The sequence below is a fragment of the Pseudophryne corroboree genome, chromosome 7, assembly GCF_028390025.1.
Source record: "Pseudophryne corroboree isolate aPseCor3 chromosome 7, aPseCor3.hap2, whole genome shotgun sequence".
NCBI lineage: Eukaryota > Metazoa > Chordata > Amphibia > Anura > Myobatrachidae > Pseudophryne > Pseudophryne corroboree.
The window spans coordinates 393,873,311-393,900,313 of NC_086450.1; the positions used below are offsets into that span (position 1 = coordinate 393,873,311).

At 48.6% G+C, this 27,003-nt stretch overlaps 1 long non-coding RNA gene across 2 annotated transcripts in view; it reads right to left on the reverse strand.

Moving 5' to 3' along the window:
• Window positions 1–14,812, reverse strand: part of LOC134943769 (uncharacterized) — a 78,930-nt gene extending 64,118 nt beyond the window's left edge. The window contains exon 1 of one of the 2 annotated variants that reach the window (XR_010181741.1): window positions 14,727–14,812. This is a non-coding gene — a long non-coding RNA (uncharacterized LOC134943769). Of the gene's footprint in view, window positions 1–14,693 lie in introns of both variants that reach the window. The other variant, XR_010181740.1, reaches the window with a different exon arrangement.
• Between the last annotated feature and the right edge of the window lie 12,191 nt (window positions 14,813–27,003).

Below are 27,003 nucleotides of genomic sequence, written 5' to 3' on the forward strand. Positions count from 1 at the left end.
GTGGGCGTGGCCTCGTCTGATATCACACCCACCACAGGGGGAAAAAATTAAAATAAAAAAGTCCCCTTTTTACACATTACACCAGGCAAGTGTCCCCATATTACACAGCGCGGCAGGCAGGTGTCCCCATTTACAAAGTGCGGCAGGCAGGTGTCCCCATTTACAAAGTGCGGCAGGCAGGTGTCCCCATTTTACAAAGTGCGGCAGGCAGGTGTCCCCATTTTACACAGTACGGTAGGCAGGTGTCCCCATTTAACAAAGTGCGGCAGGCAGGTGTCCCCATTTTACACAGTACGCAGGCAGATATCCCCATTTTACACAGTACGCAGGCAGGTGTCCCCATTTTACACAGTACGCAGGCAGGTGTCCCCATTTTACACAGTACGCAGGCAGGTGCCCCCATTTTACACAGTGCGGCAGGTATCCCCATTTTACACAGTGCGGCAGGTATCCCCATTTTACACAGTGCGGCAGGTGTCCCCATTTTACACAGTGCGGCAGGTGTCCCCATTTTACACAGTGCGGCAGGTATCCCCATTTTACACAGTGCGGCAGGTGTCAAGTGGGAAGAGAGAGAGAGAGAGAGAGAGAGAATACTTACAACTTGCCGCTCTTCGGGTCCCGCGCGCCGGCCGCCTCCTCCGTCGATGGTTATCTCCAGTCCTCTCCTCCCTCTCTTCCACCCGAGCGCTCATGCTCGGGGGGCGGGGCTTCGCGGAATGACGCGTTTGTGTCGTGACGTCACGACGCAAACGCGTCATTTCGCGAAGCCCCGCCCCCGAGCAGGAGCGCTCGGGGGGAGAGAGAGGGAGGAGAGGAGTAGTCACAAAGTGCCGCGGCGGGCGCCCCGTGCGGTTGCACGGCTCGCCCGCCGCTAGAAACGGCACTGGGGAAATACAGTGGTAGGAGCCCATTCTTAAGGGGCATACCTACCAACTTTTTAACGTCCAGAAGCAGGACTCCTGCGCGCATGTGAAAAGGAAAATGGCCTATTTGAAAGAGGGCGTGGCCTCGAGGCATTGCCGCGATCTCGAGTCACGTCCTCGTTTGACGTCACTGAGGGGGCATGCCCAGCGCTCTGTGAGCTGCAGGCAGGCCCCTTGTCCCTCTGTCTCCATTGAATAGACGCTGTGCACTGTGAGTACCATCTCCCAACTACCCCCCCACCGCGGGACACTGCGGCCCGCAGGTGGGACAGCAGGACAGTCCCAAAAAAACGGGACTGTCCCGTGAAAATCGGGACGGTTGGGAGGTATGAAGGGGTGTGGCCAGCTGCCACACACACTTGACTAACCATTAGATGAATCTTGGTGTAGTTTCTTTCTATAGAAACACTCTTGTTTATCAGTAGTCTAGCACCACCAGGTAACTGACCCTTTAATAGAGTAACATTGTATCATTTGAGTACACAGTCTGGATGAAAGTGGATGGATTTTCAGTCAGTGGGGGCCACCAGGGATTTCCCACTGTACCCCTGTGGGCCAGTCCAACCTTTTATATTGGGGTGAGAGATAGAATCCCTAAATGTAGCTGAGTGCCTTTAAACGGGTGGTCTTCAGTATGCCGGCTGTCGGGATCCCGGCGCACAGTATACCGGCGCCGGAATCCCGACAGCCGGCATACACGACCCCCCTGGAGGGAGAATAAAATAGCGTGGCGAGCGCAGCGGACCCGCAAGGGGCTCATTTGCGCTTGCCACACTGTCGGTAAGCAGGCGGTCGGGCTCCCGGCTCCGGTATGCTGGTCGCTGGGAGCCCGACCGCCGGCATACCATACCACACCCCCTTTAAACTGTAACTTGTCACACAGCATCAAATTACATTGGTATCACTGATATCAAATAGCAGTGTGCGCAGCTGTCACACAAAAATAGCCGAAAAATACATTGAAGTGTAGGTAATTTGCCGTTTATTCAGAGGAGCTTGCAATGCGTTAATACATCTTCAAGCTGTGTTGCAGCATATAGAACCATAGTGCTGTCATAGACTGCAAATAAGTGCTCAGGTGGATTTAGCAGCATTAGCAATTGGGAATTGACAATAAAAATGTTAGATGAATACATCCTTTTAGTTTTAGCTGTTTTTATCCATTTTTAAGAAATCCCAAACCCAAGATTTGGATTTTAAATCTGAACTCCGAATCAAAACAGAGCAGAGCGGGTTCGGTTCTCAGAGAACCGAACCCGCCCGAACGTCACCACCCGAGCTCGGATCCGAGCCCGGCTAGGGTTTTCCAACCGGACTCGGAAACCAGAACGAGGCATTGGAGAGTGTAGAGAGAGGACGTGTCTTCGTCCTCAGTGTCCTGCATCAGTTCAGTGTTAGTGTCTTGTGCTGCATCAGTCCAGTCACAGTGGTTGTATCCTCTGCTGCCATATGTCCAGTGCTGCTGTATAAGTCCAGTCCAGTGGTGCTGTGTTGTCCTGCATCAGTTCAGTGTTAGTGTCTTGTGCTGCATCAGTCCAGTCACAGTGGTTGTGTCCTCTGTTGCCATATGTCCAGTGCTGCTGTATAAGTCCAGTCCATTGCAGTGATGCTGTGTTGTCCTGCATCAGTCCAGTGGTGGTGTCCCTGTGCTGCCGTATATGTCCAGTGATACTGCCGTATATGTCGATTGATACTGCTGTATATGTCCAGCGGTACTGCCGTATAAGTCCAGTGATCCTGCCGTATAATTCCAGTGGTACTGGCGTATAAGTCCAGTCCAGTGATACTGCCATATATGTCCAGTGGTACTGCCGTATAAATCCAGTGGTACTGTCGTATAATTCCAGTGATCCTGCCGTATAATTCCAGTGGTACTGGCATATAAATCCAGTCCAGTGATACTGCCGTATATGTCCAGCGGTACTGCCGTATAAATCCAGTGATCCTGCCGTATAATTCCAGTGATCCTGCCGTATATGTCCAGTGGTACTGGCGTATAAATCCAGTGGTACTGCCGTATACTTCCAGTGATCCTGCCGTATAATTCCAGTGGTACTGGCGTATAAATCCAGTCCAGTGATACTGCCGTATAAGTCCAGTGATCCTGCCATAAAATTCCAGTGATCCTGCCATATAATTCCAGTGATCTTGCCGTATATGTCCAGTTGTACTGCCGTATAAATCCAGTGATACTGCCGTATATGTCCAGTGGTACTGCCATATAATTCCAGTGATACTGACGTATATATATACCCTGTTGCAAAGCGGATTAATGAGGCCATAACAACTATGCTGGTGTTAAACGTGCGTCCGATATCCGCCAGTGCAGTGGGACTGCAGTGCCACGCCTAGATGGGCCAGGTGTTTGCGCCACACCCTTGTGTCGCTTAGCTTAGTCATACAGCTACCTCATTGCACCTCTTTTACTTCTTTGCATGATGTGCTGTTTGGGGACTATTTTTTTTTAAGTGCCATCCTGTCTGCCACTGCAGTGCCACTCCTAGATGGGCCAGGTGCTTGTGCCGCCCACTTTTGTCGCTTAGCTTAGTCATACAGCCACCTCGGTGCAACCCTTTGGCCTAAAAGCAATATTGTGAGGTGTTCAGAATAGACTGGAAATGAGTGGAAATGAATGTTATTGATGTTAATAACGTAGGATCAAAATTACCCCCAAATGCTGTGATTTTAGCTGTTTTTATGTGTTTTTCCCCCAAAAATCATCCAGATCCAAAACCAAAACACGAAAGGGTAGTTTTGGCAAAACCAATCCAGATCCAAAACACGAGCATGGAACCAGAACCTAAAACCAAAACACGAAAAGTGCCGCCGCACATCTCTAAACAAAACACGACATTCTGTGCACATCTCTAATATATATATAGTACACCGGTTGGGTATGATATGCCAGCTGTTGGGGTACCGGCGGTCAGAACCGCGGCATCCCGAGGGTGAGAACTCCGTCAGGGGCTAAGAAAATATACTGACCTTCCCCAATGCCCCGCAACCCTCCGTTTCCGCAGCCTAAACCTAACCCTCCCTCCCATGCAGCCTAACCCTAACCCTCCTGCTTACCTGTCCCCTAGGGAGGCCAATCCCAGGATCGGCGGGATCCCGGGATTTAGGCCCAAAAACGTCCGGGATTCAATCCCGGGATTGGAAGCTCCAATCCCGGGGATTGAGGAATCACGTTGAGCGTCCTCAGGACGCTCAAGACGCTGCCCGGCTCCCTCCTCCCGTCTCCCCCTGCGCAGCGTGACCTGTGACTGTGAGGTCACGCTGCGCTGTCAACAGTCGCAGAGCTGGAAAGTACGGCGGACTTCGCCCGCCGCCTCGTCCCGGTTCCCCCTGCACTCACCCGCTGCCTCCTCCCGGCTCCTCTGCACTAACCCGCCGGCTCCCCTGCACTAACCGCCGGATCCCCTGCACTCACCCGCCGCCTCCTCCTCACCCGCTACCTCGCTGTGCAAGTTTGTACGTTTTGTTTTATGTCTGCAGGGCGGGTGGGGAGGGGCGGGGCGACGGCCGGACACAGTCTAAAGCCAGTCCCGGGTATCCCGGGATTGACCATTTTTCAATCCCGATACCCGGGATTGAAAAAATGGCCTGGGATTGGCCTCCCTACTGTCCACAGCCTCGGCAACCCCTCGTTTGGGATCCCAGCGGTCAGAATTCCGGCACTCGGATTGTGATTCTTGACAGTATGTCTGCGCTGGCATTCTGAGCAGTGTCATGAGTCCAACGTCGGTTTTTCAACTGCCGGGATCCTCAGGGCCGGTGCACGGTTTCTCGACACCCTAGGCAAAACTTTAGCCTGTCCCCCCACCCCCTCCTTACACAGTGGTACGTGGTGGATGGCGCACATGCAGCAGTCTGCAATTGTGGGGGTGAGGGCTAGCGGGCAGCATGCGGGAGTCTGCAATCGCCGAAGGGGTGGTAGTCTGCAATAGGAAGGGGGGGATTTGTGTTTTGCGGGCAACATGCCCAATTCTACAATTGCAGTATGTTGGGGGGTGGGCAACAAGCGGGAGTTTGCAATCATGGGGGGAGAAAAGGAAACATCACAGAGTCTGCAATAGAAGGGAAGGTTGCGAGCAACATGCCTGATTCTAAAATCGGGGTGTGGGGAGGGGGGGGCGTTTGTGGGCAACATGTGGGAGTCTGCAATCGCTGGGGAGGGGTATCTGAGTCTGCCTTCCAGGGGAGGGGGGAGACGGAAACATCCCAGAATCTGCAGTCGCGCCGTGGTGTGGGGGCGGATTTGGGGGTGCGTGCTACATGCCCCCAACTCTGCGATGGTGTTGCCGACAACAAGCTGGAGTCTGCAATTGGGGGGCGGAGGATTAGTGGCGATCGGACATCATGCCCGGGAGGGGGGGGGGGGGATTATGCCCGGGTCTGCAATCGTGGGTGGGTGCAGGCATCATGCCCGAGTTCGCAATTTACCCAGGGGGTGTGTGTTGTGCGGGTATCATGCCCGTTTCCACAATCAAGGTGGGGATGCAGGCATCATGACCAAGTCTGCAATTCGTGAGGAGGCAGGTGCAGGCATAATGCCTGAGCCTGCAATTCGTGGAGGGGTGTGGGCATTATGCCCAAGTGTCCGCAATTCGTGGGGGGGGAGGGAGGGATGGGTTGCGTAGGGCATCCAGGGGCAAACGCAGGATATGTGTGGAAGGGTTTCCGTGGGATATAGATATAATATACATCATGTATATAGTAGTCGGTGTGCGGGCATCATTACTGAGTCCACAGTTGCGGGGAAGAAGGGTTGCGGGCATCATGCCCGAGTCTGCAATTTGCAGGGCAGGGGTGCGGGCATCATGCGGGGTTTGCAGGCAGTGCTGGTGCTAGGGTGTTCAGCGCCCTCCTGCAAACTATACATTTTGCGCCCTCCTATAAATACAGATGTGGTCACTCTCATCCTACCAGCAAGCAGCTACATTGCGCTGATGACTAGCCACGGCAAGCTGCGTCCCATTCGCAGGAGCGTACACACCATGCGATCCTAACAATAGCGCATTCATGCACACCCACAGGCATGCTCATTGCAGAAAACAAGTTGCATTTGCCACAATTAACCTTTAAGCTGAGGAGGGACACATCTGTATGTCTGCTTGACATGTCTCTTTACTATGTCTCATAGGGGTCTATTCATGATGCAGTGTAAACAGTGGCGAAGTGACCCAGTGGAGAAGTTGCCTATGGTAACCAATCAGTGTTGAGGTAACATTTATAAAGTGTATTCTATAAAATTATATAAGCTGATTGGTTGCCATGGGCAACTTCTTCACTGACTTACTTCTCCACACTTTTCACTGCTTCATGAATAGACCCCACAGAAATGTGAAAAGAGAGAGAGGGTGATAGGGAGAGGGTTAGAGTCGGTGGGTGACAGGAAAGTCAGTAGGTGACAGGGAGAGGGTGACAGGAGAGAGCGCGGACGGAGAAAGGGTAATGGCAGGGAGAGGCAGTGGGAGAAGGGCAGAGAGTGAAGCTAGGGAGAGGCTGTGATCAGTGAGTGTAGGAAGGTGACAAGCAGAGGGTGAAAACAGAGGGTGACATGGAGAGGGTGAGAGTCACTGGGTGATATGGAGAGGGTGAGAGTCACTGGGTAACAAGCGAGAGGTGATGGGGAAATGGTGAGAATCAGTTGCCAACAGGAAGAGTGTAACAGAAGAGAGGTGACGGGATGAGGGTAATACCCCTTTCACACCGCCAGCATATAACATGGGTTATTGCACATGAAGGTGCATAACCCGTGTTGCTGGCTGGTGTAAATGGTTCGAGTTGGAATAATCTGGGTCGAGTGACCCAGTATTCCAACTCGGGTGGTTGCAGGGTTGAACACGTGTTCATCCTGGCAAACTGTGCAGTGTAAATGGGAGCCGGATCGCATCGGCCCGGCTTTCCGATTTACAGTGAATGCGCGGGCGGTGCTTGGAGATCATGTGATCTCCAAGCGCCACCCCCGCCGTGTCACTAGCAACGTCACCAACCCAGCTATATTTCGGATTGGTGAGTGCAGTGGGAAAGGGGGCTGATGCGGGGCGCAGCCGGGTAGCACCCGTGTCAGGCTCCCGGCTGCGACCCGCGCTGTTGGTCTAACAGCAGTATAAGAGTCAGTGAGTGATAGGGAGAGGGTGTCAGGAGAGAGGTGACGGGCGGAGAGAGGCAGTGGGAAACTGCATTAATTAAAAAACAAAAACACATTAATATGCCCCTCACCCACACATTTTAATATACGTCCCCCCCTCCCCAGCACACATTAAAATACCACCCCTCAACCCAGCACACATTAATATACCATCCCCCCTCCCCAGATCACATTAATATACCACCCCACCTCCCCTGCACACATTAATATACCCCCCTCCCCTGCACACATTAATATACCCCCCTTCCCTGCACACATTAATATACCTCCCCCCTCCCCTGCACACATTAATATACCACTCCCCTCCCCAGCACACACTAATATACCACCCCCCCTCCCCAGCACACATTAATATACCACCCCCCTCCCCAGCACACACACTAATATACCACCCCCCCTCCCCAGCACACATTAATATAACACCCCCTCCCCAGCACACACTAATATACCCCCCCAGCACACACTAATATACCCCCCCCCTCCCCTGCACACACTAATATACCACCCCCTCTCCCCAGCACACACTAATATACCACCCCCCTCCCCTGCACCACATTAATATACCACCCCCCTCCCCAGCACACATTAATATACCACCACCCTCCCCAGCACACATTAATATACCACCCCCCTCCCCAGCACACACTAATATACCCCCCCCTCCCAAGCACACATTAATATACCACCACCCCTCCCCAGCACACATTAATATAACACCCCTGAAGGGTTAGCTCTTCTGTCTTTGTAAATATTACTTTTTATATGATCAATTTCCTTATAATAGTTACAGTGTAAAAGTGAATATTTCTATTTCCCTAGTGAAGGGTTAAAACATGCTATATGAACTCTTATGTGTTTGCATGGATGCGTGCTGCCCTGTGCTAGGTGCCTTTGTCTCTCATACAGATACCAGGCCTGTGTGGGTCTGGCATCCAAGGTCAGTTCCATACCAGATGAAACTTGTTCTTTCTACCCAAATATACTGTGTTACAAAAACTTTGTTAAATGTTTGAGAAACTTGTAGAAAACCCATATATGGACATCCGCCTTTTCTGTTCTGCCTGGTAACTATTAACGAGCCAATGGGAGTGTAACGACATGTCAGTTACACCCATATGCATTGTCTTATATACTTTTGTTAACTTCATAATAAACAGTGTGAATTTTTACTGCTTGTGTTGTGCATGTACCTTGTGGCTAAAAGTTCATACTCCAGACGTCTAAGAGGCCATCACATCGAGGGTTAAAGAATATAAGGGCAAATCCTTTCAGCTGGGGGCTATGTCCGGAATTCAGTGATCGTCCCTGAATGGTAAGATAGAGAATTTATTGTCTGTCTTTGCCATACAGGATTGCGGTCATACACTGAAGCTGAATCCGTGTCAGTGTTCCGGGAACACGTGACAAGGTAATATTTAAGTCCGGGACTTAATATTACGAAGTTTTATGTAAAAGCATAAAACAGGTATCAGGGATACCATAGAATCTTTAATGTCTGGGACTTAAAGATACGTCTGAGAAAGGACCCGGGGTCCAAGCGCAATTCTCCAAAGACGTCAGTATCTGGGATACTTAAAAAAATAGACCTGGGGTCTATACGTAACGTAGATTATACCTCGATTTGATCGTCTATATATATTCTTGTATGTTTGTAGTGAGATAAGTTCTTATATTTGGTCCAGACGGCTGGTAAGTTTTCGTCTGCCAGATATCTTTACTCAAACACTTTTCTTGCTTCCTGTTTAAAACGCTGTATTTTTCTGACATCTTGTACGAATGTAAGTATCGTACGCGTCAAAAGATTTCATGTTCTCACTATACAGATAATATTGTGATATTGTCAATGACTAATTAACTGGTTAGCTGATGCATGTATAGTAGAGTTGTAAATTTTAGATATTTTCCTTTAAAGTTGTACTGTTGATTTATATTACTGTCTGACAATGGGCTCTAGTCAGAGTAAAAAAACCTGCATATTCCCCGCCCCTCCCTGGTGAGACATGCAAGATGTATGTCGCCCGCAACTCTACCTCAGAGTATTACTTAGTTAACCCATGGGTGGATAATTTAGCGGGATGGACAGAGAAAGCAGGACAGGACCCATTCCTACGGGAAGGCAGTAATTACCCTTTCTATATGGAGATTTAAGAAAAAATGTCAGTTTCCAACAGCACAGAAGCGACGCTGCAGAGAAACTATAAATCTTTGAAATCCCTCTCCCTCCCCCCTTTGCATTCCAATGTATCCTGCGCTCAGAGACACAAATCTCTTGGCAGCAGTAACCCTTTCACACTAAATGGGATTGCCTCCAGCTCCACTGCTGGAGGGTGCGTCCACTAGCTCTATCCCTAGCACTAATAACCCAGAGTTTAGATAATAGTAAAACACTGTCCCAAGCCCACTATTACCCTCGATGGCTGTATATCTTATTTGCGCAAAGCTTGCAAAGGACGCAGCTATACACATATGAAGGAGGTCTTTAAAACCCGTGCTCCTTTGCCTGTGCTTTTTTGCCTGTCGCTGTAGCTTGTAAACAGAAACCTTCATAGTCTGTTACTGCGTTTTGGAAAAGGTTTAAGGACTGCTGGACAGATGACGCTGGCTTACCTTTGCTTAACTCAGAAAGCTTACTCATTTCCCCACCCACTCATGCCTATCAGAGCTCCGGACGCTTTGACAGACAGAGCCGGCCCCGCAGTCAGGGAACATTCCAAAGACCCCGCGCACTGACGGGGCCCGGAGGAGGGTATCCCAGCCTTTATTCAACTCTCCCGTCATAGTAAAAATATTCACCTCTGCTGCCACTTATTATAAATGGAAGTAAAATTCCCTTTTTAGTGGACAGCGGTGCAACAACCAGTGTTTTGTGTTCTGACCTATGCAGTATCCCCTCTCACCAGAAAAGATAGAAGGTCTCCGCCCCATGATACAGCAATTCTTACAACAGGGTATTCTCAGACATATTGTATCACCATACTGTACTCCTGTGAACCCTGTTGCCAAAGCTGATGGCAGTATAAGATTTGTACAGAATCTCAGAGCGATCAATCAGCTAATTGTCCCAATTGCACCAATTGTTCCAGATGTAAACTCACTCATTTCTGCAATCCCTGCAGATGCTGCGTTCTTCTCTGTATTTGATTTGAAGAATGCCTTTTTTCAGCATACCTGTAGATTCACAGACACAATTACTTTTGCCTTTTCTTTTGAGGGTAAACAACTTACCTGGTGCAGATTATTGACGCACCTGTTGTCTCCAGGCCACATTGAGGCCCTGGCAACCTCACCATGGTTCAGTCCTGCTACAGTATGCAGATGATCTGCTGCTCTGTAGTCAAACTGAGGAGGCCTGCCGAGAGGATGGTGTTTCATTACTAAACTGGCTTTGTGAATGTGGACACAAGGTGTCCAAAATAAAAATGCAATGGTGTAAAAAGCATGTTGATTACTTAGGTTTTGTGCTCACTCAGGGAGAGAGGAAAGTCAGTCCACAACGCATACAGTCTGTATTGGGCCTGGTCACCCCAACTACCCAGAAGACACTATTGTCCTTCCTGGGTATGGTAAATTACTGCAGACAGTGGATATCTGATTGCTCTTATTATGATAACATTTTGAGACAAGCCACACTGAAGGACAAACCTAAAACTGTACAATGGTCACAAGAAATGTTAACTGCATATGAAAGTTTAAAATGTATGTTGATAAAAAGTCCGGCACTTGGCCTCCCCAATTATGTACTACCTTTCCATCTATATGCAAGGGACAATTGTAAAACCATGGCGGGGGTGCTCACACAGTTTCATGGAGGGAAGTTGCGCCCCGTGGCATTTTTTTCCAAAGTCATGCCAGTGTCTGTGCAAGGTATGCCTGCCTGCCTCAGGGCTTTGGCAGCCTGTGCAATGGTTGCAGAAATGGCCACTACCCTCACTTTAGGCCACATCACAGTACTCCACACCACACATGATGTCCTGGCAATACTTAAAGGCTTACACACACAGCACATGTCAGCACAACGCCTTAGTGGATATGAAGTACTCCTTTTGAGTAACCCTACCCTTACCATCAAGTACACTGCTAGTTCTTCTGGCCCTGCACCCATTCTCAATGCCCTTTTAGGCTTGAAAGGTCCCGAGGATGAACCACCCGACCTACATGACTGTGCTGCTTCCATTGAAGCTGAAACTTCTCCCAGACTTGACATGTCTCCCGTTCCCATACCAGGCGCAGACGTAGTTTTTGTTGACGGCTCATGTAGTAGGCCCAATGACAATACATACCAGGCTGGCTATGCCATTGTCACCCTCCCTGATACTGTGTTGGAAACCCTACCAATACCTTATCAGTCCGCGCAAGCTGCAGAACTCATTGCACTCATTAGAGCATGTCCCTCCCTTGACAACGTCCATCTGCTCACTCAACTTCAAGCTGCTGCGACTAATGCTGATCTCTCCGACTGAACTTACCCAATTCTGCAGAAAAAATCCTAAATCAGGATTAATCTGCAAAGAGGGGAAACCTTGTATACCCCAGTCCAGTGCACCCTTGTTTATTGCCCACTACCATGGCATAGGACACCACAGTAAGGCAACAACTACCTTACTCTTACGTAATGATTTCTATGTCACGGATGCCAAGTCATTAGTAGATCAGTATGTCAGTAGATGCATCACTTGCCTGCGAAACAACCCCAACAACCCTGATAAGGCAAAACACCAGCATCTTGAATACCCCACCACACCCTTTACACACCTGCAAATTGACTTCACCCATATCCCAGGTACTGGTAAACAGGAGTATGCCCTGGTCATTGTAGACATGTTCTCTCGATGGCCAGAGGTATTCCCCACTAAATCTGAGGATGCAAAGACAGTTGCTAGGATCCTAACTCAGGAAATCATCCCCAGATGGGGGTGCCCATTGCAAATCAATAGTGATAAAGGCTCCGCCTTTACAGCAAAAATTACACAGGCCTTGGTAAAGGCCCTGCAGGTGGAATGGAAGTTCCACATCCCGTATCACCCGCAGAGTTCAGGGGTCGTAGAACGCATGAATAGGACCCTCAAAGACAAGCTTAGGAAGGCCACAGGAGGCACCTTCCACAAATGGAAGCAAGTCCTTCCCATTATCTTGGCAGAAATTAGAATGACACCACAAAAAACTTTGGGTTACTCCCCCTTTGAAATACTAATGGGCAGGCCTTTTCCTACACCCTGGGCTAAGAAACCACTAGTAATACAGGAAGGAGATCTAGAACTCATCAGAGAAGAGTATGTCAGGTCCCTGATAACAAAACTGAATGAAATTGAACATGAGGTTGTTTGTAAAAACCCTTTTGAATCCACAGGAACCTACACACCCCTTTAAAGTCAGAGACAGAGTCGTGGTGAAGGTGCTCCCCAGGAACAAGAGCCCAGGAGACTTCACCTATGGTCCAGAGACAGAGGTCGTAGCAGTTACCCGAACAGCAGTCCTGACAGAGGAAAGTCCTACCTGGATCCATGCATCCCGAGTAAAAAAGGTTCCTAGACCAGACCTAGAGAGGGAAGCAAGTGATTCCAGTGAGGTACGAACCGGGGCAGACAGCCCTGACCTCCCACCTAGCGAAGACAGAAGAACAGAAAACGATGAAGAACCTGCCCCCTATCTCTATCCTGGGGACTATCTCGATAGCCCTACTGGCCCTCATTCACCTCACAATATGTGAAGTCGACATCACACAAACAGATGGGGTCCCCACCTTGTGGTACAATTCCTCCAATACACACGTAGCCACATACATCCTTGATTATTTTATGTTCCCCAAAATTGCTGATGACAAATATTATATACAACAAAGGAGGAAATCAGGAATGTCTGAGACAGTATATATTTGTGTTACTGACGAATGGTACTATAGTGCAAGACAAATGTTTTATTTGTGGGACATGTATAAAAACCCAAAATACCAGCCTAAAATTGCTCCCCAAAACAAACCTTTAAAGCCCCATATTGCCACTTCTAAAGATATGGTGGCTATTACTAACCCTACCTTTGAAGACACCCTAGCTATTGAAACTGGTTTCTCTGACATTAATTTTTGGTTGGAATGGATGAAGTATAGTGCTAACAAACACAATAAAAGCAACTGTTATGTCTGTGGCAAATCTAGGCCCCACCTAGGTACAGTGCCCCTTAATATACCCCTAGAACAGGAAAATTGTTTTTTCAGCCTTTCCAATGACACCAAAACAAATGACAGTCAGTGCGAAATGTGGAAAAGGGAATATCCCATATTGTCAAAAAATCCCAACCCAGGAAGCACCATAACCATATATCATGGAAACTATACCTGTTATACATCTAACACCACCACAGGGAGAAATTTAAAAACCTTCCCACCAGGGTATTGTGCAAATAAGCATATTCATACTTGTAACTTTAATTCTTGTAGGCATTATAGTTTATTGTGTAATTCCCTGTGGAAAGAAACTTACCTCCAAAGGCATTGATAAGGCCCTGATGTACTATGATATAACCACCAGTCCTGTCACCTCCTCTGATAGTAAGGGACCCGACGATTATGTCCAATATCTCAAGAACTGGAGGAACAAGAAAGGAGCCTCACTCAAGAATCATGTCATATAATAATCATGATTCTAAGAGGGGATTGAAGGGTTAGCTCTTCTGTCTTTGTAAATATTACTTTTTATATGATCAATTTCCTTATAATAGTTACAGTGTAAAAGTGAATATTTCTATTTCCCTAGTGAAGGGTTAAAACATGCTATATGAACTCTTATGTGTTTGCATGGATGCGTGCTGCCCTGTGCTAGGTGCCTTTGTCTCTCATACAGATACCAGGCCTGTGTGGGTCTGGCATCCAAGGTCAGTTCCATACCAGATGAAACTTGTTCTTTCTACCCAAATATACTGTGTTACAAAAACTTTGTTAAATGTTTGAGAAACTTGTAGAAAACCCATATATGGACATCCGCCTTTTCTGTTCTGCCTGGTAACTATTAACGAGCCAATGGGAGTGTAACGACATGTCAGTTACACCCATATGCATTGTCTTATATACTTTTGTTAACTTCATAATAAACAGTGTGAATTTTTACTGCTTGTGTTGTGCATGTACCTTGTGGCTAAAAGTTCATACTCCAGACGTCTAAGAGGCCATCACATCGAGGGTTAAAGAATATAAGGGCAAATCCTTTCAACCCCCCTCCCCAACACACACTAATATACCACCCCCCTCCACTGCACACACTAATATACCACCCCCCTCCCCTGCACCACATTAATATACCACCCCCCTCCCCAGCACACATTAATATACCACCTCCCTCCCCAGCACACAATAATATACCTCCCCCCTCCACTGCACACACTAATATACCACCCCCCCTCCCCAGCACACACTAATATACCACCCTCCCTCCCCTGTACCACATTAATATACCACCCCCCTCCCCAGCACACATTAATATACCACCCCCCCCCTCCCCTGCACACATTAATATACCACCCCTCCTCCCCAGCACACATTAATACACCCCCCCCCCCACACACACTCCCCAGCACACATTAATATACCCCCCTACCCCCTCCCCAGCACACAGTAAAATTACCACTTTCCCTCTTGTATCAGCAGCAGAATGTACCGGAGTCTGTGCTCCCCAGTATGGTATGGTGTGCTGCTAGACCTGCTGGGCTGCTGGGCTGCTGCTCCTCAAGTCTGAAGGCTCCTCCAGTGCAGTCACATGTGCACCAAGTGACTTCCTGTTCCTGTCCATGCAGGAAGCAAGCTCAGCAGAGCATTGGGAGGTAGTTGCTCGGCTTCTGTATGAGCACACTGCAGCATGTGGCTGCAAAGGGAAAATAAAAGTGCCCGGGCCCCGGGGAAGGGGGGGTGAGGGGTTGGTTGGGGTGCAGGCAACATGCTTGTGCCCTCAAGTGAATATGTAAGGTGCTATCACGGAGGTGGGGAGCGACAGGATTGTAGAGAAAGCATTTTCTCATCTTCAGCATGCTGTGCCGCCCTCCAGACCAGATCCCCTAGTACACACAGGGGCATAACTAGAACTTTGTGGGCCCCATAGCAACATTTTGAAGGAGACTGCGCCCCAGTGTTTCCAGAGAGGCACTTCTCTGCAGCAGTTGGTAATTTTATGCCCCACAATAGTGCCCTAGTTAATATTCTGAACCATAGTAGTGCCCTAGTTCACGTCACATTGTATTGCTACCAGTGCACATTATGCAAAACAGTACCCCAATACACATTACGACCTATACCCCTTTCAGACCCTGTGAGGCGAGTCGCACCCGGGAGCCATACACTGGTGACCCGCCTGAGCCCTATTTGCTGCTGTCCCAAACCCAGCATATTGCCAGGTTGGTGACGCACGCAAGGGTGGCACTTGGAGATCACAAGCGCCGCCTGGCCCAATAATGTTCCATCGACCCGGATTTCCTGTTCACACAGCACAGCTAGCCGAGTTGAACACGCATTCAACGCTGCTCACTACCCCAGTTGAAATAGTGAATCGCTCGACATGGATTATTTGAAATGGCCCCTTTCAGACCGCACAGCAACAAGGGTTATGCGCGCTCATGTGCAATAACCCGTGTTAAAAGCTGGTGGTCTGAAAGGGGTAATAGCGTTCCCTGGGCCTAATTCAGAGTTGATCACAGCAGCAAATTTGTTAGCAGTTGGGCAAAACCATGTGCACCGCAGGGGGGGCAGATATAACATTTGCAGGGAGAGTTAGATTTGGGTGGGTTATTTTGTTTCTATGCAGGGTAAATACTGGCTGCTTTATTTTTACACTGCAATTTAGATTTCAGTTTGAACACACCGCACCCAAATCTAACTCTCTCTGCACGTTATATCTGCCCCCCCTGCAGTGCACAGAGGGGGTCATTCCGACCTTTTCACACACTGCCGTTTTTCGCAGTGCAGCAATCAGGTCACTACTGCACATGCGTATGCACAAGTACAAAACGGATCGTTGCTCAGCGATGGATTTAACGAAGAATCCATTTGCACAGCCGATCGCAATAAGATTGACAGGAAGAAGGCGTTTATGGGTGCCAACTGACCGTTTTCTGGGAGTGTTTGGGAAAACGCAGGCGTGTCCAAGTGCTTGCAGGGCGGGTGTCTGACGTCAATTCCGGGACCAGACAGGCTGAAGTGATCGCAGAAACTGCACAAAATTTTCTGCAGAGCTCGGCTGCACAGGCGTTCGCACACTTGCAAAGCGAAAATACACTCCCCTATAGGTGGTGACTATCTGATCACAAAAAGTGCTGCAAAAAGTAGCTAGCGAGCAATCAACACAGAATGACCCCATAGTTTTGCCCAACTGCTAACAAATTTGCTGATGCGATCAGGTCTGAATTAGGCCCAATATTCTGGAGTCAAAGAAGCCTACAGCCAATCTATCCTAAACAAATAAAATAATTTTTCCTTAAGGTGTGAGAAAGGAGGCTTTCCTGACTGCATCCATGCCTCCATTATGGTCTTTCTAGCGACTACACTTAGCGCAAGTAGGAATTTCCAACTCCCGGTCGACACCCGCTGGCCCTGAGGCAAAATTCCCAGGATGGCCCATACGGGGGTAAAAGCTAAAAAATCAACCAAATGCTCCAGAGCAAACCTGCAGATTTAAAGCCAAAAGGCTCTAACTAAAGGGCAAGGCCATAAACAGGGAGGACATCTATGGGAAGAAGAACTCATCAAAAATCCGCAATGTGGCTAATATACTGTATCTACTACTGATATGCATTTAAAAATAGCTCCCTATAAGAGCTTGCGGGGAGGAGGTGACAGGAGTGTTCTGAGCAAAGTGTCAGTTGTTAAATATGGGAAAAATTGCAACCACTGAGGCAATCCTGGGCGGATTTTAGTGTAGTCTAGGTCAGTGGTTCCCAAACTTGGTTCTCAAGGAGCAGTTCATGTTTTCCAGGTCACCTGTAGATTTTTAAAATGTGACAGTTGGTGATACACAGTACACCTGCCGGGTGACCTAGAAAACATGAACTGTTAGTGCTCGAGTTTGGAGTCCCTGCTCTAAGGCATCACATAGGAAAGTATAATGGATGAAAATAGCTTTATACCTGGGTGTGGGTCAGGACAAAATAGTGTACAGGGATTAATTTAATCCAAATCGGAGAAATTACAAATAATTTGACCAACATAATGTTGTTATTATTATTATTATTATTATTATTATTATCTTTTATTTATAAGGTGCCACAAAGGAGGCGCCCATTACAGAGTCCATAAACAAATGAGCCAAACTAGAAAAAATGTAAACAATATAGGACAAGTACAAAGTATATACAGAAATCCAGGTGTTAGGTGCCTTCAAAGCAAATATTGAGTATAAGAATGCATAACTAAGAGAAGGAAAGGCACATGAGGGGAGATGCCCCTACTCTTGTTGTAATGTTTGGTTATTCAAACGCAGAGCCATAACTTGAGTGGTGCGGCCGGTTACGTCAGACAGAGCACAGATGCCCTATGGGCAGAACCAGCCACTGCCACTATCTAACTGCCTAGCTCCCGCAAAATGACATAAATTAAATCTAGTTAACATCAGCAGCCTACAACTGCCCTCATCCAGGTCCAGGAGAACTAATATGGTGATTATAACTGAAGATGCTGCTGCAACTCCCTCCCAACCCGATGTCCGCCTCCCTGCCAGCTGCCTCCAATCAATGCGCTTTCCCCTAATTATCCCCCAGGGGGATCATGGAAAGAAGCCCATAGGCTTATATAGGCAATGCCATGGCTTTCTGCATAGACACTGCTATTGTGTGGGCTAAATGTGTATGGGGCACTACTACTATGGGCATAATATGTAAGGGACACTACTGTGTGGGCATAACGTGTAAGGGACACTACTACTGTGTGGGCATAACGTGTAAGGGGCACGACTACTGTGGTGAGTGTAATGTGTAAGGGAAACTACTATTGTGTAAGGGGCACTACTACAGTGTGGGCATAATGTATAAGAAATACTACTACTGTGTGGGCAAAATGTACAAGGGGCACTACTACTGTGTGAGCATAATGTGTAAGGGATACTACTACTGTTGACATATTGAGACCACACTTCTTTAGGACTGTCCCTATTTAAAATTGGAGGAGAGGGGTGGCAATGCTCTTTCTGGGACAGGGCAACAAAGTGTCTAGTTACAGGGATAAGGGGCTAAACAATTATATTTGTCCACAGCCTGATGGAATGTGAGAGCTGTTTATTAGGTTTATCAATCAGACATTCAATATATGTAATAACCCTTCTGTGTTTTTGTTTGTTGTAGACAGGTCAGGCCAATTTAATGCCGTTTGTAATTCCAAATAAAATTGCTTAAGGCCAAGTTAAGTTTTATGTTACTGCTAAAGTAAGTAACAGAGGGTGAGATTGTAATAGATACATCAATTTGGGAAAAGAGACAATTTAATTTTTGTCCCTTCCCAAACAGGAGAGCTGGAGTCAACGCTACCCATCAGGATCCCGAATTATAGACGTTAAAGCCCTAGAAATATTCAAAGGGTAAATAGAAGATGGGTTTTTAGTAATTTGCACTCCCAGATAAGTAAAGCTAATTTTTCCCACACTCAAAAGGAGTTATAGCATTCCAATAGGGGCGAATATAGCTCAGTTTTAAACATTATAATAAAATATATATATATATATATTTTTTTTATAAGAAAAGCTACTTATATTATATACATTGGCACCACGGTAGCTCTCCAGCACGGTATCCAGACTCTAGGTCGACACCAATTAGGTCGACACCCATTAGTCGACAGTGGATAGGTCGACACGGCCATTAGGTCGACATGAACAAGGTCGACATGCATAAAGGTCGACATGAGTTTTTCACATTTTTGGGGGGGACTTTTTCATACTTTACGATCCACATGGACTATGAACGGGATTTCTAACCTGTGCTGAGCGCAGCGGTAGCAGAGCGAGGCACCTTGCCCGCAGTTCGCTCGCCATGCAAGGCGACGCGGTGCACTAATTGGGGTCACTTGACGGAGAAAACAACACAAAAAAAACTAATGTCGACCTTTTTTTCATGTCGACCTTGTTCATGTCGACCAAATGTCCACGTCGGTCTATGTCTAGTGTCGACCTACCCACTGTTGACCAATTGGTGTCGACCTAATTGGTGTCGACCTTGAGTACCATACCCCTCCAGCCATAGGCGTGCGCAGACCATTTTATTAGGGGGTGCACTGTCGGAGGGTAGTGTCTAGCACCGCCTTTTGGGCGTGTCTAGCACCATCTATTGACAGTCAATGCAATATAAAATATCCACCCTTGTACCAATCCTAATAAGCAGATACATTGTCAGATGTTGTGGTGTGCACCAAACAAACACCCCTGATGGCACTCACTGCAATTACACTGCTCCTCCTCAGCCCGGTCTGGCTCCGCCTCTCTTTCCCCTGCAAGCTGCAGCAGCTTACTTACAAGTCAGTCACTCACTGTCACTGACAGTCGCAGACTAGTACTGCTGCTGCTGGAAAAACGAGTGACGTGTCAATGCTGCTGCCGATCGCCTGCCAGTATTGAATTTGTCTTCCTAAGAGGAACGCTGGCTGCATGCTGATCCTCATCAGTGGCTGGCGTTGGCATAGCATAAAAGGAGAGAGGTGGGCATGTGGCGGGTGGGCGTACGAGCAGCATAACGTAATCACGTCACATCACGCTGTTTTTGTACATGGAGGTGGAGCCGGGTGTTTGAAAGCCGGTGGCAGTGGCACCCTTGATTAACCCAGGCGTCCGGTCAGTAATGCAGTCCTGACAGGGTGCAGCGCAGATTGGACAGTAATCAGCTTGCTCGGCGATCGCTGCATCAGGCATGTGAGATCGGGGTGCCAGACATTAGGGGGTGCCTGTGCGCACCAGGCACCCCCCCTGCGCACACCTATGCCTCCAGCACTGCACTGCTTTTCCCACTATGGGGGTCATTCCGACTCGATCGCACGCTGCAGTTTTTTGCAGCTGTGCGATCGGGTCCGGAATGCGCATGCGCTGCAGCCACAATGCACAGGCGTGTCGCTGCCCGGCAACGGGGAACGCCAGGCAGCGATTGTTCTAACGAAGAATTTGATCGCAGCGGCGATCGCAAGGTGACTGACATCAGGAAGGCGTTCCGGGGTGGCAACTGACCGTTTTCTGGGAGTGGAGAGGAAAACGCAGGCGTCTCCAGGCATTTGCAGGGCGGGTGTCTGACGTCAATTCCGGGATCTGACAGGCTGAACTTACTCAGCCACTGCGATCACTGCAGTGGCTGAGTAAGTTCAGAGCTACTGAGAAACTGCACAAAATGTTTTTGTACAGCTCCCCTGCACAAGCCTTTGCGCACTTGCACAGCTAAAATACACTCCCCCATAGGCGGCGACTATCTGATTGCATGGGCTGCAAAGGGTTGCAGCGTGTGATCAACTCGGAATGACCCCCTTATTCAAGTCCCCTCAACCAGCTTAAAGTCAGTGGATAAATCATCACATCAGTCGTCAGACTGTCTGCCAAGTCTGTTACAGTGAATAGTGAAACTAGAAGATATGAACAACCACACTAGTATCCTCTATAACAGACTCATCACAAGTTGTCTGGATTTTACAGTAGACAAATTGACATGCTGAAAAAATATTCTAATGTATTTTCTCTAACGTCCTAAGTGGATGCTGGGGACTCCGTAAGGACCATGGGGAATAGCGGCTCCGCAGGAGACTGGGCACATCTAAAGAAAGCTTTAGGACTATCTGGTGTGCACTGGCTCCTCCCCCTATGACCCTCCTCCAAGCCTCAGTTGGATCTCTGTGCCCGAACGAGAAGGGTGCACACTAGGGGCTCTCCTGAGCTTCTTAGTGAAAGTTTTAGTTTAGGTTTTTTAGTTTCAGTGAGACCTGCTGGCAACAGGCTCACTGCATCGAGGGACTAAGGGGAGAAGAAGCGAACTCACCTGCGTGCAGAGTGGATTGGGCTTCTTAGGCTACTGGACATTAGCTCCAGAGGGACGATCACAGGCCCAGCTTGGATGGGTCCCAGAGCCGCGCCGCCGGCCCCCTTACAGAGCCAGAAGGCAGAAGAGGTCCGGAAAATCGGCGGCAGAAGACGTCCTGTCTTCAACAAGGTAGCGCACAGCACTGCAGCTGTGCGCCATTGCTCTCAGCACACTTCACACTTCGGTCACTGAGGGTGCAGGGCGCTGGGGGGGGCGCCCTGAGACGCAATAAAAACACCTTGGATGGCAAAAAATGCATCACATATAGCTCCTGGGCTATATGGATGCATTTAACCCCTGCCAGAATCCATAAAAAAGCAGGAGAAAAGTCCGCGAAAAAGGGGCGGAGCCTATCTCCTCAGCACACTGGCGCCATTTTCCCTCACAGCTCCGTTGGAGGGAAGCTCCCTGGCTCTCCCCTGCAGTCACTACACTACAGAAAGGGTTAAAAAAGAGAGGGGGGCACTAATTAGGCGCAGTATTAACTATACAGCAGCTATAAGGGGAAAAACACTTATATAAGGTTATCCCTGTATATATATAGCGCTCTGGTGTGTGCTGGCAAACTCTCCCTCTGTCTCCCCAAAGGGCTAGTGGGGTCCTGTCCTCTATCAGAGCATTCCCTGTGTGTGTGCTGTATGTCGGTACTTTTGTGTCGACATGTATGAGGAGAAAAATGATGTGGAGACGGAGCAGATTGCCTGTAATAGTGATGTCACCCCCTAGGGGGTCGACACCTGAGTGGATGAACTGTTGGAAGGAATTACGTGACAGTGTCAGCTCTGTATAAAAGACAGTGGTTGACATGAGACAGCCGGCTACTCAGCTTGTGCCTGTCCAGACGTCTCATAGGCCGTCAGGGGCTCTAAAGCGCCCGTTACCTCAGATGGCAGATATAGACGCCGACACGGATACTGACTCCAGTGTCGACGGTGAAGAGACGAATGTGACTTCCAGTAGGGCCACACGTTACATGATTGAGGCAATGAAAAATGTTTTACACATTTCTGATAATACGAGTACCACCAAAAAAGGGGTATTATGTTCGGTGAGGAAAAACTACCTGTAGTTTTCCTGAATCTGAGAAATTAAATGAGGTGTGTGATGATGCGTGGGTTTCCCCCGATAACAACTGATAATTTCTAAAATGTTATTGGCATTATATCCTTTCCCGCCAGAGGTTAGGGTGCGTTGGGAAACACCCCCTACGGTGGATAAAGCGCTCACACGCTTGTAAGGGCTCTACCTTCGCCTGAGATGGCCGCCCTTAAGGATCCTGCTGATAGAAAGCAGGAGGGTATCCTAAAAGGTATTTACACACATACTGGTGTTATACTGCGACCAGCAATCGCCTCAGCCTGGATGTGCAGTGCTGGGTTGGCGTGGTCGGATTCCCTGACTGAAAATATTGATACCCTAGATAGGGACAGTATATTTTTGCCTATAGAGCATTTAAAAGATGCATTTCTATATATGCGTGATGCACAGCGGAATATTTGCCGACTGGCATCAAGTCTAAGCGCGTTGTCCATTTCTACCAGTAGAGGGTTATGGACACGTCAGTGGTCAGGTGATGCGTATTCCAAACGGCATTTGGAAGTATTGCTTTATTAAGGGAGGAGTTATTTGGGGTCGGTCTTTCAGACCTGGTGGCCACGGCAACAGCTGGGAATTCCACGTTTGTACCCCAGGTCGCCTCTCAACATGAGAAGACGCCGTATTATCAGGCGCAGTCTTTTCGTGGACAAGCGGGCAAAAGGTTCCTCATTTCTGCCCCGTGACAGAGGGAGAGGAAAAAGGCTGCAGAAATCAGCCAGTTCCCAGGAACAGAAACCCTCTCCCGCCTCTGCCAAGCCCTCAGTATACGCTGGGGCTTTACAAGCAGAATCAGGCACGGTGGGGGCCCGTCTCAATGAATTTCAGCGCGCAGTGGGCTCACTCGCAAGTAGACCCCTGGATCCTTCAGGTGATATCTCAGGGGTACAAATTAGAATTCGAGACGTCTCCCCCTCGCCGTTTCCTAAAGTCGGCTTTACCGATGTCTCCTTCTGACAGGGAGACAGTTTTGGAAGCCATTCACAAGCTGTATTCCCAGCAGGTGATAATCAAGATACCCCTCCTGCAACAGGGAACGGGGTATTATTCCACACTGTTGTGGTACCGAAGCCGGACGGCTCGGTGAGACCGATTCTAAATCTAAAATCTTTGAACACTTACGTACAGAGGTTCAAATTCAAGATTGAGTCACTCAGAGCAGTGATTGCGAACCTGGAAGAAGGGGACTACATGATGTCTCGGGACATCAAGGATGCTTACCTTCATGTCAAAATTTACCCTTCTCACCAAGGGTACCTCAGGTTTATGGTACAGAACTGTCACTATCAGTTCAGACGCTGCCGTATGGATGGTACACGGCACCCCGGGTCTTTACCAAGGTAATGGCCGAAATGATGATATTCCTTCGAAGGAAGTGAATTTTAGTTATCCCTTACTTGGACAATTCCCTGATAAGGGTAAGATCCAGGGAACAGTTGGAGGTCGGTGTAGCACTATCTCAGGTAGTGTGGCGGCAGCACGATTGGATTCTCAATATTCCAAAATCGCACCTGGTTCCGACGACGTGTCTTCTGTTCCTAGGGATGATCCTGGACACAGTCCAGAAAAAGGTGTTTCTCCCGGAGGAGAAAGCCAGGGAGTTATCCGAGCTAGTCAGGAACCTCCTAAAACCGAGCCAAGTCTCAGTGCATCAATGCACAAGGGTTCTGGGTAAAATGGTGGCTTCCTACGAAGCAATCCCATTCGGCAGATTCCACGCAAGAACTTTCCAGTGGGACCTGCTGGACAAATGGTCCGGGTCGCATCTTCAGATGCATCAGCGGATAACCCTGTCACCAAGGACAAGGGTGTCCCTCCTGTGGTGGTTGCAGAGTGCTCATCTTCTAGAGGGCCGCAGATTAGGCATTCAGGACTGGGTCCTGGTGACCACGGATGCCAGCCTGCGAGGCTGGGGAGCAGTCACACAGGGAAGGAATATCCAGGGCTTATGGTCAAGCCTGGAGACATCACTTCACATAAATATCCTGAAGCTAAGGGACATTTACAATGCTCTAAGCTTAGCAAGACCTCTGCTTCAAGGTCAGCCGGTGTTGATCCAGTCGGACAACATCACGGCAGTCACCCACGTAAACAGACAGGGTGGCACAAGAAGCAGGAGGGCAATGGCAGAAGCTGCAAGGATTCTTCGCTGGGCGGAAAATCATGTGATAGCACTGTCAGCAGTATTCATTCCGGGAGTGGACAACTGGGAAGCAGACTTCCTCAGCACGACCTCCACCCGGGAGAGTGGGGACTTCACCCAGAAGTCTTCCACATGATTAAAAACTCGACAGGTATTGCGCCAGGTCCAGGGACCCTCAGGCAATAAGCTGTAGACGCTCTGGTAACACCGTGGGTGTACCAGTCAGGGTATGTGTTCCCTCCTCTGCCTCTCATACCCAAGGTACTGAGATTGATAAGATGGAGAGGAGTAAGCACTATATTCGTGGTTCCGGATTGGCCAAGAAGGACTTGGTAACCGGAACTTCAAGAGATGCTCACGGAGGATCCGTGGCCTCTACCTCTAAGAAGGGACCTGCTCCAGCAAGGACCCTGTCTGTTCCAAGACTTACCGCGGCTGCGTTTGACGGCATGGCGGTTGAACGCCGGATCCTGAAGGAAAAAAGGCATTCCGGATGAAGTCATCCCTATCCTGATCAAAGCCAGGAAGGATGTAACCGCAAAAACATTATCACCGCAATTGGCGAAAATATGTTGCGTGGTGCGAGGCCAGTAAGGCCCGACGGAGGAAATTCAACTGGGTCGATTCCTACATTTCCTGCAAACAGGAGTGTCTATGGGCCTGAAATTGGGGTCCATTAAGGTTCAAATTTCGGCCCTGTCAATTTTCTTCCAAAAAGAACTAGCTTCAGTCCCTGAAGTTCAGACGTTTGTAAAAGGGGTACTGCATATACAGCCTCCTTTTGTGCCTCCAGTGGCACTTTGGGATCTCAATGTAGTTTTGGGTTCCAAAAGTCACATTGGTTTGAACCACTTAAATCTGTGGAGTTAAAATATCTCACATGTAAAGTGGTCATGCTGTTGGCCCTGGCCTGGGCCAGGCGCGTGTCAGAATTGGCGGCTTTATCCTGAAAAAGCCCTTATCTGATTTTCCATTCGGACAGGGCGGAATTGAGGACTCGTCCTCAGTTTCTCCCCAAGGTGGTTTCAGCGTTTCACCTGAACCAACCTATTGGTGGTGCCGGCGGCTACTAGGGACTTGGAGGCCTCCAAGTTGCTAGACGTTGTCAGTGCCCTGAAAATATATGTTTCCAGGACGGCTGGAGTCAGGAAATCTGACTCGATGTTTATCCTGTATGCACCCAACAAGCTGGGTGCTCCTGCTTCTAAGCAGACTATTGCTCGTTGGATTTGTAGTACAATTCAGCTTGCACATTCTGTGGCAGGCCTGCCACAGCCAAAAATCTGTAAATGCCCACTCCACAAGGAAGGTGGGCTCATCTTGGGCGGCTGCCCGAGGGGTCTCGGCTTTACAACTTTGCCGAGCAGCTACTTGGTCAGGAGCAAATACGTTTGTAAAATTCTACAAAATTGATATCCTGGCTGAGGAGGACCTGGAGTTCTCTCATTTGGTGCTGCAGAGTCATCCGCACTCTCCCGCCCGTTTGGGAGCTTTGGTATAATCCCCATGGTCCTTACGGAGTCCCCAGCATCCACTTAGGACGTTAGAGAAAATAAGAATTTACTTACCGATAATTCTATTTCTCATAGTCCGTAGTGGATGCTGGGCGCCCATCCCAAGTGCGGATTGTCTGCAATACTTGTACATAGTTATTGTTACAAAAATCGGGTTATTATTGTTGTGAGCCATCTTTCAGAGGCTCCTCTGTTATCATGCTGTTAACTGGGTTCAGATCACAGGTTATACGGTGTGATTGGTGTGGCTGGTATGAGTCTTACCCGGGATTCAAAATCCTTCCTTATTGTGTACGCTCGTCCGGGCACAGTATCCTAACTGAGGCTTGGAGGAGGGTCATAGGGGGAGGAGCCAGTGCACACCAGATAGTCCTAAAGCTTTCTTTAGATGTGCCCAGTCTCCTGCGGAGCCGCTATTCCCCATGGTCCTTACGGAGTCCCCAGCATCCACTACGGACTATGAGAAATAGAATTATCGGTAAGTAAATTCTTATTTTATTTTTCAACAAATGAAAAACTAATAATAATTTGCAAGCCAGGTTTACTTAGATTGGGAGATATAAATTATAAATTGACTTGGTCAATTACCGTATATACTCGAGTATAAGTCGATCCGAATATAAGCCGAGGCACCTAATTTTACCACAAAAACCTGGGAAAACTTATTGACTCGAGTATAAGCCTAGGGTGGGAAATGCAGCTCTAGCCGTACACAGCCCTCATACTGCCAGATATGCCCCAACAGTGCCAGATATGCCCCAACAGTGCCAGATATGCCCCCACAGTGCCAGATATGCCCTCATACTGTCAGATATGCCCCCACAGTGCTAGATATGCCCTCATAATGCCAGATATGCCCTCATAGTGTCAGATATGCCCCCACAGTGCCAGATATGCCCTCATACTGTCAGATATGCCCCCACAGTGCCAGATATGCCCTCATACTGCCAGATATGCCCCCACGGTGCCAGATATGCCCTCATAGTGCTAGATATGCCCCCACAGTGCCAGATATGCCCTCATAGTGCCAGATATGCCCCTACGGTGCCAGATATGCCCTCATAGTGCCAGATATGCCCCCACAGTGCCAGATATGCCCTCATAGTGCCAGATATGCCCCCTCAGTGCCAGATATTCCCTCATAGTGCCAGATATGCC